Consider the following 17,353-nt stretch of genomic DNA (forward strand, 5'->3'; position numbering starts at 1 on the left):
ATAAATGACTTTTGTGCCCCAGTGAGCACTTCTGTTTTTTTTTTTAACCCGTTCCCATGTAACCATACCCAGCTGAGATGTTTTCTTTCCCCATTGCAGTCACTGGATCAGGAAGATGCAGGGAAGAAGACACGGTCCGGGTGAGTGTCTCTGTGGGATGGGTGGCACAGCTTCAGGATGTATGGTTTGGGATATCCAGTGCATCCCACAAGGCACTGAGCTGGGGATGGCCTTTTGAATGGGGAACCCCCCTGAGTAGAAGCTCCTTACCTTTAACGTCCTGGGTGCTTGATCCAAGCCCTGGGACTAGGAAGAGGGCTGTGGGTGCCACCAGGATCCTGGAGCCTTCTGAGGGCATCCTGGGCTGGGCTGCCAGACCCATGTGTTTTCAGGGAGGCTGTTGGGTTCCAGTAAATGAAAGTGGGGCTGCTGTCTCATAGGCCACGTGATGAGGGGTTTTGGGAACTCGGTGCTGTTCAGTGAAGAAGAAGAAATGAAAAACTCCGCGGTGGGGTGGAGGTGCTGTGGTCGCGTGGGCTCACCAGCCAAAAATGAGTCAGCAGCGAGCACCACTGCTGCCAGAGAGGGGACAGAAGCCACCTAGGGTGCTCTTCCCCTCCTGCTGTCATCTGTGGTGGCACTGACGGTGGTGGTGCTGCAGCTGCAGTTGATAGTATTGGTAATGCTGGCTATGGTAATGGTAGTTGCTTGCGGTGGTGGGAGTGCTGCAGCTGGTGGTACTTCTTATGGCAGTGGTGCTGCTGCCACTGCCAGTGTTAGCACTGGTGGTGCTGCTGGGGTACTGTGCCGGTGGTGTTTATGCTGCTGCTGGTGCTGCTAGTGCTGGTGGTGATGTGGTGCTGGTGTTACTGTATTGTGGTGCTGCTGATAGTGCTGGTGCAACTGCAGCTAGTGATGCTGTTTGTGGCAGTGGTGATGCTGGCACTGTGCATAGGGGCTTGCAGGGATGCAGCATCTCACCCAAGCACCAGCTTTTGACTCTCCTCACTCTCCTCATCCTCCTGTGCAGAAGCACCTGTTGTGGGTGCTGCCAGGCTCAGAGTAGTGCAATAGGAGTGCCCATTTCTGTGGCCTTGGGCAGCCCCAGTTTCCTCTCACTTGGAAATGCTTGTGTGTCCCCTTGAAGTAGTTTTGGAACCAAGACACCTGTTCATCCATTACCTTGTGCTGACAAAGGGTGTTAATATGGTCCATCTGGCTTTTGACTGCCCCATATCTCAATGTGGAGGTGACAGGATGGGGGGTGGATCTGACTGGGCTCTGTTGCCCAAGTCATGCCAAAGCCCCAGAGCTGGGCATAGGTTGTTGATGCTAAGCATCCAAATTGAGCATTTCTTGGGAATTTCACCTCACAGGAAATTAATAAAAACCTATTCCTGAGGTGAAGCCCAACCTAGGGCTGCCTTCATGCCCAGCTCAGGCACCATGCATCTCCATCTACTCCTAACAAGCCATCATCAGTCTCCAGAATGTGCCACTGTGCACACCTGGTGTTGCCACCAGCCATCCCTGGCACGTGCTGCCATCTATCCTCAACGTGCTACTATCCATCCTTGATATGCCACCATCCAGTCCCAGCCTCTGCTACCACACTTCCCTGGCATATGTCACCACCCATCCCCAGTGTGGCACCATACATCCTTGGCGCTGGAATGGCAGCTGTCTGCCCATCCCCTCCTCTGCCACCTCGTGGCACAGCATCAGAGGAAAGTTCTCTCACTATGATGTTCATCATGCTTTGAAACCGAAACTATTGCTTGCCGTAGGTGGGGAATCTCTTAGCACATCCCCAGGCAAGCCCATGTCTGCAGGATGGCTGGCAGACAGGAGGGTGGCTTCAGTCCCACTGCCCATCCCACCACTCACCCTGCCACTGGGCTGCCCTTCCCAGTGTGAGCTCACATTTATCAACCACATAGACAAGAGATTTGATGGTCTGGTACCCAGGGACGTCGATAATTTTATCCCTATTCAGAGGATTTGTTCTTAATTGTAATAAAATTCACACTTGCAGGAATGCCAGTCCCTGCAGCGGGCAGCAGGAAGTTGGTGGCCATAAAAATCAGGACATCTGAGTCACACTGGCTTGTATTAAGAGCATGGATCCCAGCAAAAATAAATCACTTTGGAAGTACGGCAGCTGCGTCAGCAAGCTCTTCCGCACTTCCTGACCCATAACCATCCATCCATGCATTATTCCACTTTCTGATCAATATCTGGGTTATCCCATTCATTTTCTCATCAATACCTTGATTATTCTCATCTTTTCCTGATTGATGTCTGGATTATTCCCTTGATTTCCTCATCAGTATCTGGACTGTTCCCTCCAATTTCTGGTTGACACCTGGACTATCTCATTTCCTAATCAATACCTGGACTGTTCCCTCTGTTTTCTGATCAATATCTGAATTATTCTCTCCATTTTTCTCATTAATATCTGAACTATACCCTCTGTTTTCTAACCAATGTTCTGGATTATTCTGATTATTTTCTGATATATATATATATATGTGTGTGTGTGTGTGTGTGTGTTTATGTTCTGTTAGAAATCTCTCCTGATCTGTATCTATTTATTAATGGTGGGAGAATGCAGGGAATCTTTTTTGGATGTATTTTCCTCTCTTTAACCAAACTGTCAGGGGGGTTATTGGTTTGATTTTTTAATGTTAACTTTGTTTGTTAATCTATCTTCCCCCTCCCCTCTGTCCCAGCCCCGAGTTCACCACAGCTCCTCTATTCTTTTTCCTGTCAAGGTTCCTAAAATGCTGCTTTGGGCAGCATTGATGTGTGGGGCAGCAGCAGCAAGTGCAGATGTGAGACAGTTTTAATTAGTCCTGATTAAAGCTTAACTTTATTAGTTCTGGCTCATGGAGCTACTTCTGCACTAATATTATCATTAATTAAAGTTATCAAGTGAGTTTTCTCTGCCAAAGTGGCTTATGGTCCTAGAAATGGGAAATGGAACCAGGTAGGGAATTAATTACAAGTAAACTAAATTTGTTTAAAACGCTGACAATTTAAAGGAAAAAAAATATTGTGATAAAGGAAAAAAAAGTTATTCAAGCAATTAGAAAGTAATACTTTAAAAGAAACAAAGATTAATTTCATAAAGTACAAAATGTATTGTTTGGACAGAGGGAAAAAGAATTAACAGAAAAGAAAAAAGGATAACTGGGAAAGGAAAATAAAGGATGATTCTGACAGGGGAAAAGATTGTTTTGATAAAGGGGGAAAGGGTTGGCTTAGTATTTCAAGAGAGTGAGGGGAAAAAAGGATGATTTTGACAAAGGAAAAAATGTGGGGTTTGTTTTTAAATAGAAGAATGTGAAAATTTTAAGAGAGGGAGAAAGGGGGTAATTTGTACAGTGGCGGGGGGGTGTGTGGAAGGACCTCTTATACAGAAAAAAAAATCATAAAGGAAAAAAATATTATTTGGATAAAGGGGAAAAAATGTTTTGATAGAGGGAAACATTATTTGGACGACTCAAAAGGGGAAAAAAAATGTATAAAGAGAAAACCAAAGTCACTTTGATAGAGAGGGAAAAGGAAAGCGAGGAAGGCGCTTTGGGTTCACCGGAGAGGTTTTTGGGGGGTGTTAATTTGCCAATTCGCCTTTCCCAGCCCGTTCTGCGAAGGGCAGTTCCCGGCGAAGGCTGCAGGGGGGGTAAGGAGACGGCCGCGCTGCCCGCGGCGGGGCCGCTCCGCGCACGGGCAGGGCTCCCTGCGCGGCAGCTCAGCGGCGCATCGCTGACACCTGCACCGCATCAGTGTCCTCAGCAATTCTGCCAGCCTTTCGAACGGCTCTAAATATTTGTTGCTCTTTGCAACGCTTTCGTAATTTCCAGCATGTAAATGTGGTGGGTTTTTTTTTCCCCTCCTATTTTCTGTCGTATTTTCCATACTGTCCTTATTATCTATATTTTAAACAGCAACAACAATTTATTACCAATATTTGCAATATTTTCCAGGTATCTTCATTATTTTTCATATTTTTGCCGTGTAAGAAACCTTTCAATATTTTCCAGCATTTTCATCACTCTGAACGTTTGAAAGGTTTCTTTGAAGCTTTCAATATCTCTTCCCTATTTAAAACATTCAAAGCACTGCAAGCATTCAAAACCTCTTCCATATTGCCAAATTTTTGTGAGTTTTTGACATTTTTAGATTTTTTTCAATGCTTTTTTTTTTAAAATAAGTTTGATATTTTCAACGTTTAGCATTTTCCATATTTTCCCCATAACTTTTTGGCATTTGAGATACTTTCAGTATCTTTTCTTCCTCCCTCCCCCATAATTTTTAACATTTAAAATATTCGTAGTATTTTCACTATTTTCAATCTTTTTTTCCCCTCATAGTTGTAACAGTTTTCAACATTGAAAACACTTTCAAATGTTTCCAATACTTCCAACATACCTATAATGCTGTATAATGCTTTCCATACTGGGATTGTTTTCAACGTTTCAAGTATTTGCCTGGGGAGGTGGTGGAGGCAGCGTCCCTGGAGGTGTTCAAGCAAAGACTGGATAAGGCACTCGATGCCATGGTCTAGTTGACTGGATAGGGCTGGGGGATAGGTTGGACTGAATGATCTTGGAGGTCTCTTCCAATCTGGTTAATTCTAAGATTCTATGATTCTATATTAATTTTCTGTATTTTAGCAAATTTTGGCATTTAAAGATTTTTTTCAAGGTTTTCCTACTTGGGATGTTTTTGGTATTTTTACATTTTCATAGTTTTCACCAGTTGCAGTACTTTTTAATCCCCTCCCTTTCATCGTCTCTTTGTTTAATATGCTCACTACTTCCGCTGTTTCAATCGTGTCCCCATTTTAAGCACTTGAAATACTTTTAGTACTGTCATGTTGAAAACGTTTTCATAATGGTCATAGTTCTGTCATTTGAAATATTGTTTCAGAGTTTCAACATTTTTCAATATATCTTTAATGGGTTTTTTTTTATCTTCCATATTTTTCTTGTTTTCTGCCACAAGGATGATCCAAGTGCTGGAGCTCCTTTGCTATGAGGATAGACCAAGGGAGCCAGCGTTGTTCACCCCGGAGAAGAGAAGGCTCTGGGGGGACCTTAGAGCTTCCTTCCTATACCTGAAGGGAGCCTGCAGGAAAGCTGGAGAGAGACTTTTCGTAAGGGTGTCTAGAGACAGGAGAATGGGGAATGGTTTGTAGCTGAGGGCTAGACTGGATCTTAGGAAGAAGCTCTTCAGTATGAGGGTGGTGAGACTCTGCAATAGGTTGCCCAGGGTGGTCTTGGATGCCCCCTCCCAGAGATGTTTAAGGCCAGACTGGGGGAGGTCTTGGGTAACCAAGTCTAGTTCAGAGGTGTCCCTGCCCATGGCAACAGGGTTGGAATAGATGATCTCTGAGGTCACTTCCAACCTGAGACATTCTGTGATTATTTAAATCCTTTCCCATCTTTCCCCCCTTCAGCAGCAGGATGAACATTCTGCTCCCCAGCTCAGCAGTGCAGTTCCCTCCTGGCACCCCCAACGAACCTCATTAGGTCGTGCCCAGTGCCCAGCTCCCGTGAGTCTGGGTTGCCCCTCACCTTCACCGGCATGGCTGGTACAGCTAGCTTCAAACCCGCTCAGTCTCTCACCCAGTGTGGTCCCATGTACAAATGTCTAGGGATGGAATGTCTCGCGTAAGAAGGAGGATAGGGACAAGGTGCTACTAGCTCCCTGGGCACTCTGGTGAGATGAAGCAGAGCCTTCTGAGATATCCATCCATCCTCCTTACTGAACATTCACTGTGTTTGGCCTTTTGTCTTGGCAGATGACCACAGAATCCCCACATGGTGGGGTGCTGGAAGGGAACTCTGCAGATGACCTAGTCCAATCTCCCTGATAAAGCAGGGTCACCCAGGGCAGTTACACAGGACTGCAGTGTACAAGTGGGTTTGGAATTACTTCAGAGAGGCTGCATCTGGAATATTGTGTCCAGGTCTGGGGCCCTCAGTTCAAGGACAGGGAGCTGCTTGAAAGAGTGTCCAGCACAGCACCACAAAGATGCTTAAGGCAGTGGCACATCTGCCTTATGAGGAAAGGCTGAGGGAGCTGGGTCTCTAGCTCAGAGAGGAGACTGACCTTATTTATGTTTATACATACATGAAAGGGAGTACAGAGCCAGGCTGTTCTCAGTGATGTCAATGATAGGACAAGGGGCAATGGGTGCAAATTGGAACGTAGGCAGTTCCACATAAACACAAGGAGAAACTATTTCACTGGGAGCATGATGGAACACTGGAATGGGCTGCCCTGAGAGGCTGTGGAGCCTCCTTCACTGGAGACATGCATTCTGGCTCTAGGTGGTCCTGCTCTAGCAGGGGGGTTGGACTAGATGAACTTTCAAGGTCCTTTCCAACCCCCAACATTCTGTGGTTCTGTGAACCTCTCTGGGCAGCCTGGTCCAGTGCTCTGGCACCCTCATAGGAATGAAGTTTTTTCTCATGTTTATATTCCAGTGTGTGCCCATTGATCATTATCCTGTCAGTGGACACCATAAAAGCATGCTCTTCACCCCTGCCCTTTAGCTATTGATGAGTGTTGAGACAGTCCCCTCTCACTTTCCTCTTCTCCAGCCTAAAGAGCCCCAGGTCTCAGCCATTCTTCTCTCAGAGAGATCTTCCAGGACCCTCAGCACTTTTGCAGCCTCCACAGGACTCTCTCCAGTAGTTCCCTGTCTCTCATGAACTGGGGAGCCCAGACCTGGGCCCAGTAATCCAGATGTAGCCTCATTAGGGCAGATTAGAGGGAGGAGAACCTCCCTTGACCTGCTGGTCACACTCTTCTCTGTTCCCCTCAAACATACTGGTTCAGGACTCCTCAGGTCCACATTTGGTGTATAATTTGGGCATATTTGCTCCCCTCTTGCCAACCATCTCATGCCCACATCTTTCTGGGGCTGCTAAGGTCAGTGTCTCTCAGTGTGCTCTCTTCATTGTGGATAACCAAAGGGTGCCCAGATCAGCTTGGCTTTGCAATGGAGCTGGAACTGCAGTATGTTTGTTAGCCTGTGCTGGCCTTACACTTACCAAGGCGACATTCCATTTGGATCCATGGGGTGTGCCTCTTGGTGATGCTCAACCATGGATTGCAGTTTGACCGAAGTTAGGAGGGTTTTGCCTGGTAGACCATTTATATGCAGAAATGAATGCTTCAGGCCCATTTCCTCAGGTTCAGGCATCCCAATCACCCACCACAGCCAAGTCATGTCCCTCACTGGGCACGCTGGGAGGGTTCAGGAGTTGTTTCAGGGGTGCAGGAAGGATGCCGTGTGTGTAGGAGGAATGCTGGGGCTACAGAAAGGAATCTCGGGGTACAGTAGGGATGCTGCTGAACACAAAGCTGTGGCTGCACACCTCATGAGTCTGAGGACCTCAGAGGGGCCACTCAGTGGGAGGGCTTCAAAGCTGGTTTTACATTTCCTTGAGCTCGGTGTGGTTTGTGAGGGCTCACCGTAACTGAGGACACAAGTGGCCTCCAGCACTCGCTGGGTGGGGAGCCTGAAGCCAGCAAAGCGCACCCAACGCGTGCTGCTACGTGGCCTGACTCTGCAATTTGTGCTCTAAAAGCATGTTCTTGCTGCCCGTGTGCTGGAGATGTTGAGCAATCTCAAGATGACTCAGAAAAGAGGGAATAAACCCACTGAGAGAACTCACGGGGCAGGGCGCTCACCAGTGGCTCCCCGCGAGTCCAGCGCCAGCAGGGTCCCTCTGCTTGCCTTGCTGAGATCCTGCAACATCTTTGCACCTTTTCTGTCGGTTGTTTGTTTGGCAAACAAAGAATTTAGTGCTTGCAAACAAACACAGGCATTGCAGACAAATGCAAGCTTTGCAAACGGATCCAAGCACGTTTATATTTGACTTGTTTCTTCGAACTGCCAAGCAAAGAGCAAAGCCTCTTGGTCAGCAGTGGGGAGCAGCCACAAATGCAGCTTTGGCTCGGGTTTTGGTGGGGTTTTTCAGTGTTGTTTTAATCCCTGCCTGGCTTGTTGGGACTGGAATGTAAGGAAACTGTATGCAGCTCCCTTATCTTATGCATGCCTGGAGTTAATTCCTTGCTGCTCTTGATGGCCCCTACTTGGTCTGTCTGGTGAGGGATTCGACAGGGAGATAGCAAAAAGCCTTTCTCGTAGTAAAAAGCCTTTCTGCATTTAAACTGGGCCCGAGGAGGAGCTCTGCCTCCCATATGGGGCTTGTCACAGGTGACACGTGAGGCTGCCACGCTCACTGAGCCTTGCTTAAATGTCACAAACCCCGCAAGCACCTTCCCTCCCCATTGCCAAAGGGTTTTTTTTAAGTCTATATTTTTATGTAAATACATTCTTGTCAAACCACAGGCTGCTTCTCAGTTTTGTTTTCAGTGAGCTTTGATGAAAAGATTGGCATCTCCCGGCCTAGGCAGTGATGAGAGGCTGAGCCAGGTGATTTCCTGGGGATGTCAGGAGCACCTGCCAGGATGCAGCCAAAAGGGAATCAATCCTCCTGGTCATCCCACTGGAGCAGGAGTGGGATTGCTTGTTTGATCCTCCTTACTGGATCCACCTATTTTCTGGTCTCCAGGTTTAGGGTTCACCCTGCACATGGCAGTAACCAACTCCAAAAATTCCTCCTTGGGGCTATTTTCTTAATATCTTATTAATCCTCAAATCACCAAACCCACTCAAAAGTCCCCATCTAATTTTCCAAGTGAGTTTCATTTTCACCTGATGAGCATTTTACAGCTTCGGGTAAAACCCATCTCTGGCCAAGATGTACTACCAGAAGGTTGTGCTGTCATTCAGCAAGACCTGAACAGACTGGAGAGCTGGGTGGAGGGGGAATCTCATGAAGTTCGACAAGGCCAGTTGTAGGGTCCAGCCCCTGGGTACAAATAAGCCCATGCCCAGTACAGGTCAGGAGTTGACCTGCTGGGAAGCAGAAGGAGGGGCCTGGGAGCACTAGTGGATAAAAAGCTGCACATAAGCCATTAGTAGTGTGCCTTCATGGCTGAGATGGTGAATGGTCTCCAGGGGCACATGGAAAGGAATGTGGACAGCAAGCTCAGAGAGGTTTGCCTCTCCCTCTACTCTGCACTAAGTGGTGCCACATCTAGAGTGCTGTGTCCAGTTCTGGGCTTCCCAGTTCAAGAGAGACAAGGAATTAATGGAGAGAGTCTAATGGAGGACTTCAAAGAGGCTGAGGGGATGTGAGCATGTCTCTGAGAGAGGGGAGGTTGAGAGATCTGGGGCTGTTTAGGCTGGAGAAGAGCAGAATGAGAGGGGATGTTATCAATTCTTATCAATAGTTAAAGGGTGAAGGGCAAGAGGATGAGGCCAGTCTCTTGTCACTGGTGGTCAGCAAATAAGGCATAAGGGGCAACAGGTACAAACTGGAACCCAGAAGGTTCCATCTGAACACGAGGATAAACTTTTTTGTGAGAGGGTTCTGGAGCACTGAAAGTGTCTGCTCACAGACATTGTGGAGTCTCCTTCCCTGAAGAGATTCCAAACCTGCCTTGACACTGCAATTCTCAGCAACCTGCTCTGGGTGAACCTGCTTTAGACATCCTCAGAGGTCCCTTCCAACCCTCACCCACCTCACTTCTGTAAAGGTGGGAGCAGATCCCCCTTGAACAGACCAAGACAAAAATTATGATGGAGTCAACTGAAATCAAATTCATTTTCCCTCCCATCTTCTCTCGTCCAGCGGCTCAAAGGATGCTCCGGCAGCAGCAAAACCATGTGCATTTGCCTTCAGATGCTGTAAATCTGCAGCTGAAATTGTCCAACGTGCTGCTTTTTCACCCTGGGTCGTAAAAGCCCGACTTCAGGGCACTGACCCTGTTTCACTTTTTCCACATGACTCAAACTAAAATGACTTTTGTTCGGAGGGGTTAATGCTCCCCTTGCCAAGTGGCAAATATTACCACGTCTGACGACGTGTTTAATCACACCACTGAGAAAGGGATGAGTCAAAATCTGAGTTTATTGAGCTCTGCCTATTTTAGCTGCCTTTTTTACTCCAGTTTTCAAACGGTGACGTGGAGGTGGTGGTGGAGGGGGGAAGCATTTAACTTAAACAGCAGCGGGACGAAAATAGTGAAGTGGAAATTCACCTTCAGCTCAACATCCAGCCTTTGGCGGGCGAGATTTTTAACTCGGTGCCTCGATACATGATCTCTTTGCCTGACTCGATGCAGTTTCAGTTTAGCACCCCAGCTCCATCCTCTGCCCAGGCATGGGAAGTGGGCAGTGGGTGCAAGGGGGAAAGGTGGGGTTTTTTGGGGGTGCTTTTGGTCATTATTTCTTGGTGCTAAATAGAGGAAGAGTAAGTTTCAAGCAGAGCGTGTTTTGTTTTGTCACAGGAAGTGGAGCGAGCATTGGGAGAGCCATGAGAGATTGACTTTAAAATAGGTATTTTGTTGGTGGCGTTTGGGTTTTTTTTCAGAAGAAAGGAAAGAAAAAAGAAACAATGTGTTCGTGTCTGGCATAAATAGGGGATCGGTTTGGCTGGAGGGGAAGAGGGTGGTGGGACCCTCCTCCTCAAGCATCCTGAGAGACAGGGGCTTGGGGCTGTGAGGGTCCGGTGGAGGAAGGCAGCCCTTCCTAGGGGGGACAGCTAGTAGCTGTGCCCTGCACTGGGGACCCTGAAATTGTGACCAGCTCACAGCACAGGCTGAGAGCCCCTCGGACACCTCTGCTTTGGGAAACCGTTTGAGCTTTTTTTCAGGCAGGGTTTGGGCTCTGGCGCTGATGGCAACGGCAGCCTCAGGAAAAGGAGGTGGGTTTCACAATGGCTCATTCCTCCCCCAGCTGGGCTGCCCCTCCGCGAGGTTTAATTCTTTGAAAAACCCCAGAATTGGTTATGTCGAAGCAGAGGGGTTTGCCAGGGATGCACCACATCACTTCCCTATCTGGCAGCCCAAGAGAGCATCGCATTGCTCCAGCCATAAACCCTGCTGAGGCAGGGTGGGGAACAGCTGCTTTCAGCTTAATCACCCTTAAAAAAAAGCCAAATTTAAGCCTCGCTTGTCCATGAGGGCTGGCAGTGGCTAAAAATAACCTCCTGTGCTCAGGCTTTGCTCTGTGGGGCAGGGATGGCTTTAATTTTATTTTCAAAAATGCCTTCACTCTGCGGCATTAATTTGCTTGTTTGGTTTCACTATTAATATTGAATCGGTGTGAGATTGGCAGTGCTCGTTTTCGGTGGCAAATAACAGAGTAACTGATTTCATTCACACCCCCCGTCGAAAAGGAGGCTCAGACAAGGGGTTTGGGACGGCTTTGTGCTGATGCTTGGGAAAGCAGCATAGAAAATGCTGTTCAGGATCAGGGGAAAATCTAATGGGTTGTGCAGGGATGGGTTTGGCTTCTTCTTGGATGGGGAAACTCAAGTAATTAAAATTGAAATGAAGATGCTTAGGCAGGGTAATGAAGTAGATTCGGGCTGACTCGGTGCTGCCCGTGGGTTCATCCCTGCCTTTGGGACTACAGTTTAGTCAAATGATCATTTTGGGGTTAAATCTGCCCTTTTTCTCGTTGTTCTGTGGCTTGGCTCTGCCCGTATTTGAGGCTGTACCTTTGCTGAAAGGTTGCAAACAGTTTTGGGAACAAGATGTCTGCTTAAAGCATGACAGAATCGGCCACAAATTGCAGATGAGACTGATAACAAAAGCCAACAACATAAAATAGGTAGAAAAACAACACATTAAAGTCTGCAAGACCACTGAAGGGCTTTTTTGTGTGTGCTTTTTTTTTAAGCAGTTCTCTTACGATGGAAGCAAAAACACATGAAAAGAGAACTGCTTTTTGTTGTTGTTGTTCATAATCTCTTAAATCGGATGCTCCTTCACCAAACGGTGGCTAAAACCAATGGTCAGACACTGCTGACATCTCCCAGGGAGTTAGCCCCTATCTGCACCTGCCCCAGGCAGCTGAACCATCCCTGTGGCTTTTAAATCTTCCTTTTTGCAGCCAGTGAAGGCAGTCAGATTGGGGGTTTAACCTTAAATATATTTCACACGAAGCATGCTGTTAGCTCAGGGTTTTTTTTCTCAAAGCAAAGGGGAAAACATGCTGGTGGAGGGGGTGGGAAATTCTTTGTCTGAATAAATCAGGCTTAGCTCAGAAATTAGGATGAGGTTTTTGTTTTCGTTCTACTTATTTCATCTTTGTTTTTATAAATAAATACAAATAACTCAAACTGAAACTCGATGGCTTTGGTGATAATAAAAGAGCAGCCCTGGGGAAATTTTCTTCATTAACATGTTCTTTCACAGCCCACACTCGGGGTTTCAGTAGGAAAACTGCTTAACCTTTGCAGCAGCAGCAACCAAGTCTCTGTGAAGTCCAGGCACAGCGAAACACGGGGTCGAGCTGCGCATCGCCAGGCTCTATCTTGGTTTTTGAGGCTACCACTAACAAAAAAAGTTTCTCATCCCCTCGTAGCTGGGGGTCAATCTATTCTTTCCCCCCTCAATCCTCCTCTTCTCCCCTTTCACCCCTCAGTTCTCCCCTTTCCACCTCAGCTCTCCCCTTTTCTCCAGCCCAGGAGGGCAACCATTTCAAAAAATCAAGAAAATACTTGGTTTGGGGTTTTTTTTCTTTTCTCTCTCTCTTTTTTTAAATGTTTTTGGCTTTGCAGGGCAGGTCTGTGCTCTACCAGCTCTCTTACAACATAGTCGTCTTCAGTATTTGCAGCTCACTTCCTGTATGAGGTTGGTTTGTTTATCATAAAACTCCTATTTTTAAACCCATTTCTGCCAATAAGTAATTTGAATGTTAATGTCAGGTGCTCAGGGCTGGTCCTCCCCCTCTCTGGATGACTCTGCCACCTCTGCCAGCCCCAGGAGAGCTAGGATGCTGTGAGGTCTGGAGGGCCCAGCACTCCCATTTCTCTTTCTTTAGTTGTGTGCTTCAGGAAAAGAAGGGGGGGGAAAAAAAAGCCAGAAAGGATTTCAGAAAATCCTCTGCTTCAGCAAGTGCTGGTATCCATGAGCAGCCATCCTGCGGTGCGGGGATGCAGCAGGCACAGCTGCAGGTCTCACTTGTCCTTTGTGCTTGCTCCCATGCTTTTTTCATTCTTCTCCATACACTATCCCCCACTCACCATCACAGAGCCACCAATTACAGCTAATTAGGGTTGGAGCTGCATGTGAGGAGGGCAGTGATGGGGATGCTCAGGGCAGCTCTGGTTTGCTGCCATGTGCATACTCCCCTTAGGGAACGGCTATTCCGTTGTCTTCCAAAGTTACTTCCACTAATTAATAGCCAAGATAATTATGTCTTGTTCAAAAACTTCTGGCATGGTGCATGATGTCCATAGTCACACCAGGGTGAAGCATTTTTTAATTAACATCTGGAAGTGAAGGTTCCCTGGGTGCCCACCTGGGAAAATGAACATACGAGCCTGTCAAAAGGCCAGTGAGGAGAAATTCATCAAATCAGGGAAGAAAAGGTCCCATATCCTCATGAGGGTATTTCCTTAGTCCCAGGGAACCAGGAAAGCATTGCTGCACTGTCTGATGTGGCTCTGCAGTGTTGGTGTCACCAACAGGAATAAACCCGTTAGACTCACCTTTATAGGGCAGATTAAGCACTAGACTCATAGAAGCATCAAATTGAGTGAGATATTTAAGATCATCGAGTGCAACCCTTTACCACCACTGCTAGGTCACCACTAAACCATGTCCCTCAGCATCACTTCTACATATCTTTTAAATCCCTCCAGGGACAATGACAGATCTTAATTCTTCAAACTCCCCAAAATAGGTTTGAGATACTTGGGAAGGACAGCAGAAGGTGGATAGTGGCTTGGAGGTACCTTGCATATAGGCAGCAGGTGGGTCCTCTTGGTCCTATCATCCTTGGGCTTGTCTTCACCATATAAATATATGTCCAGCCCTGTTATAGCATCTATACAGTCCCTTTATTTCTTCTAGAGACCTCCCTGACCACATGCCAGGACAGCCTGAGCAACCTTGCCTGCAGCAAACTATCTGCCATCCTCATCTATACTGTGTTTGACCAGAGGAGAGGTCAACCACCCTTAAACCTGCCAGAAACATGAGAAACCCACTGGAAACAGTGAGCTTTGTTGCAATATGAAAATAAAATGCAAAACTAGGTGGGTATTTTTAGCCATTTAAGGCTGAACAGGTGTTTGAAAGGTCAGATGCAAGTCATTGGCAAAAGGAAAAAGAAAATTATGTATTTTGAGAGCCTGGCAGCATGATATGGTTGCTCCTATGGCACTGGGGTGTAGCCATTGACTCTGCCAAAGCTGTGAAGTTCAGCCCATATCTGATAGTTTCTTTGGCTTCTCTGCCCCCCCAGCAAGTGCCACACACAATGTTAGCACTCACCCAGGGTTGGCTTTGGTTGCTCATCATTCCTGAGGCAAGCAGGGGGTTAAGGGATGTGAGAACGTCCTGGGATGCTTTGGAGCCAGTCTGAGGTCTTGTGGATCCTCAACAATGCGTACACAAGGTGGTCACGAGCATTTGGGCAGGACTTGAGGATAGAAAGGCTTCCTTCCAAAGAACACAGTCAGTGAGGCTTTCAGATAGCTTTTTCCATGAGCAAATGGTGCTTTCCCCCCTTTCAGGGAATAAAGGAAGTTTGTCATCTTTAAAAGAAAATTACTTGTGGTTTGAATTAGTCACTAAAGCAAAAATTGAAGACCACAGAAAGGAAGGGCCTGGCTCCTGAGAAGGACACAGATGATAGGTCTTAAGTGGACCTGGGCCATGACAACCTTGGACTCGGTCATGGCCAGCCTGGACCAACCTGGGCCATGACAAGCTTTTACCTTGGCCATGGCCAGCTGAGGCCATGACCACCTTTTGACTGACCACCTATGGTCAGTCTAGAGCTGGTAATGGTCAAGTGCATGCCCAAAGGCAAGATCCTGCTGGTGCATGTTGCAGTATTTCTCTTGCCTCTTTTCTCACTAAGGACCCTGGGTGCAGACAGGAGATGGTCTCCTTCCAACAGTGTGAGTCGTAAGGTGTGACAAGCTGCCTGCACAAGCTGATGGACTCCCGGGCAGAAAAGGGCCAAAGACCCACAGGCAGAATGGGGCCAGCAGCTGCCAAAGCCTTGGCTAGGCAATGAAATCTTGTTTTTCTTGAGTTACAGAAGCCTCTGAAATAGCACCTGAAACCAATAAACTTCCCTTTCAGGAACTTCTGTAATTTGAAACACACACAAGAGCAAAAGAAAAAAAATCCTTGTTTTGTTTTTGAGTTGTTTGTCATGTAGGATTTGGGTTCAGAAACACTTTGGCTGGTGGGTGCAGGGGCTGGACCCGTGTGACACAGCATCACCCAGTGCGAGCCATAGCTTCCCACTCTGCTTTTCCCCCAGTTTCTCCCCACCTTTCAGCCTCTCCAGCTGACGCGCAGTCCCGCCACGTTGCGTCACGCAACCCAAACCCCAGTCCCCAGCTGATATGTCGGAAGAAAGAGGCTAAAAATATCCCACCCCGTGGCGTGGGCCAGCAAAATCCCAAGCGCTGAGCCCACAGCCATGCTTGGCCACTTGGTTTGTGTGCCCTTTGACATGGGAACTCCATGAGATGTCAGGCAAGAGGGACAAGCACCATCAGCACAGGCATGTGAGCACTCAAGTGCCATCATTTCATAAAACACTGGACATTTCTGCTGGCCCCAACTTGACCTGCTGCCCCATTTTTGATGTGCAATGTTGTCCCTCCCTCCATGAAAACCATATTGAGCTTCACATTAGCCTTTAAAACCATTTGCTGGGGTCCTCCAAGGGAAACATAACCCCCATTGTCAAGAAGGGGAAAAAGGATGGACCCAGGAACTACAGACCAGTCAGTCTCACCTCTGTGCCTGGTAAGATCATGGAGCAGATCCTCCTGAAGGCTCTGCTAAGGCAAATGGAGAACAAAGCAGCAGTGATTGGTGGTAACCAGCAATGGCTTCACCAAGGGCAAATCATGCCTGATAAATTTAGTGGCTTTTTATGATGAAGTCACAGCAACAGTGGACAAGGGAAGGGCAACTGACATCGTCCACCTGGCCCTGAGTAAGGCATTTGACTCTGTCCCACACAACATCCTGGTCACCAAATTGGAAAAACATGGACTTGATGGGTCAATGGCACAATGTCCACCTGGAGAGCAGAGACAAGTGGTGTCCCTCGGGGCTCAGTGCTGGGAGCAGTGCTGTTTAACATCTTTGTCAGTGATATGGACAGAGGCATCGAGTGCACTCTCAGCAAGTCTGCAGATGACACCAAGCTGTGTGGCACAGTTGACTTGCTAGAGGGCAGGGATGCCATCCAGAGGGACCTGGACAGGCTGGAGAGGTGGGCCCAGACCAACAAGGCCAAGTGTAAGGTCCTGCACCTGAGTCAGTGCAATCCTAAGCACAACTCCAGGCTGGGTGGTGACTGGCTGGAGAGCAGCCCTGAGGAAAAGGACCTGGGGGTCTGGGTTGATGAAAAGCTCAACATGAGCCAGCAGTGTGCATGTGCAGCCCAGACAGCAGCAGTGTGCTGGGCTGCATCAAGAGAAGTGTGGCCAGCAGGGCGAGGGAGGGGATTCTGCCCCTTTACTTGGCTCTCATCAGACCCTACCTGGAGTACTGTGGACAGTTCTGGAGCCCCCAACACAAGAAGGACATCGAACTGTTGGCGTGAGTCCAGAGCAGGGCCACGAAGATGATCAGAGGGCTGGAGCACCTCTGCTATGAGGACTATGATAGTTGGGGCTCTTCATCCTGGAGAAGGCTTTGAGGAGATCTTCTTGTGACCTTGCAGCATCTGAAGGGGGCCTACAGGAAGACTGAGGAGGGATTGTTTACAAGGTCTTGTAATGACAGGATGAGGAGTAATGGGTTTAAACTGGCAGGGGGGAGATTTAAACTGGGTATTAAGAAGTTCTTTACAGTGAGGGTGGTGAGACACTGGAACAGGTTGCCCAGGGCATTTGTGGATGCTGTCTCCCTGAAGGTGTTCAAGGCCAGGTTGGATGAGGCCTTGAGTGACCTGTTCTAGTGGAAGGTGTCTCTGCCTATGGCAGGGGATTAGAACTGGATCATCTTTGAGGTCCCTTCCAACCTAAACCATTCCATGATTCTAAGCCCACACTCCCTGGTACAAGGGGAGTAACCCAAGCCATTCCCACACATCTCAGCAGGCCTGTCCCCATCACCTCTCACCTGCTTTCATCCAGAAAGCTGTATTGGAGCCATCTCACCTGAATGTTGTTCCACACCATGGCTGATGCTCTCAGTTACCTGTGGTGAAGTAACAGCAAGAGAAGTAAAACAACCACCCTGTGTTTTCCCAAACTCCATTTTGAGCTAT

At 47.7% G+C, this 17,353-nt stretch overlaps 1 long non-coding RNA gene across 2 annotated transcripts in view; it reads left to right on the forward strand.

The window, feature by feature from the left end:
* Positions 1 to 17,353, forward strand: part of LOC135176711 (uncharacterized) — a 37,421-nt gene that overhangs the window by 7,234 nt on the left and 12,834 nt on the right. For both annotated transcript variants that reach the window (XR_010302790.1, XR_010302789.1), the window contains one exon: positions 100 to 140. This is a non-coding gene — a long non-coding RNA (uncharacterized LOC135176711). The remainder of the gene's footprint in view (positions 1 to 99; positions 141 to 17,353) is intronic.

Source organism: Pogoniulus pusillus, chromosome 7 (genome assembly GCF_015220805.1).
Source record: "Pogoniulus pusillus isolate bPogPus1 chromosome 7, bPogPus1.pri, whole genome shotgun sequence".
Lineage (NCBI taxonomy): Eukaryota > Metazoa > Chordata > Aves > Piciformes > Lybiidae > Pogoniulus > Pogoniulus pusillus.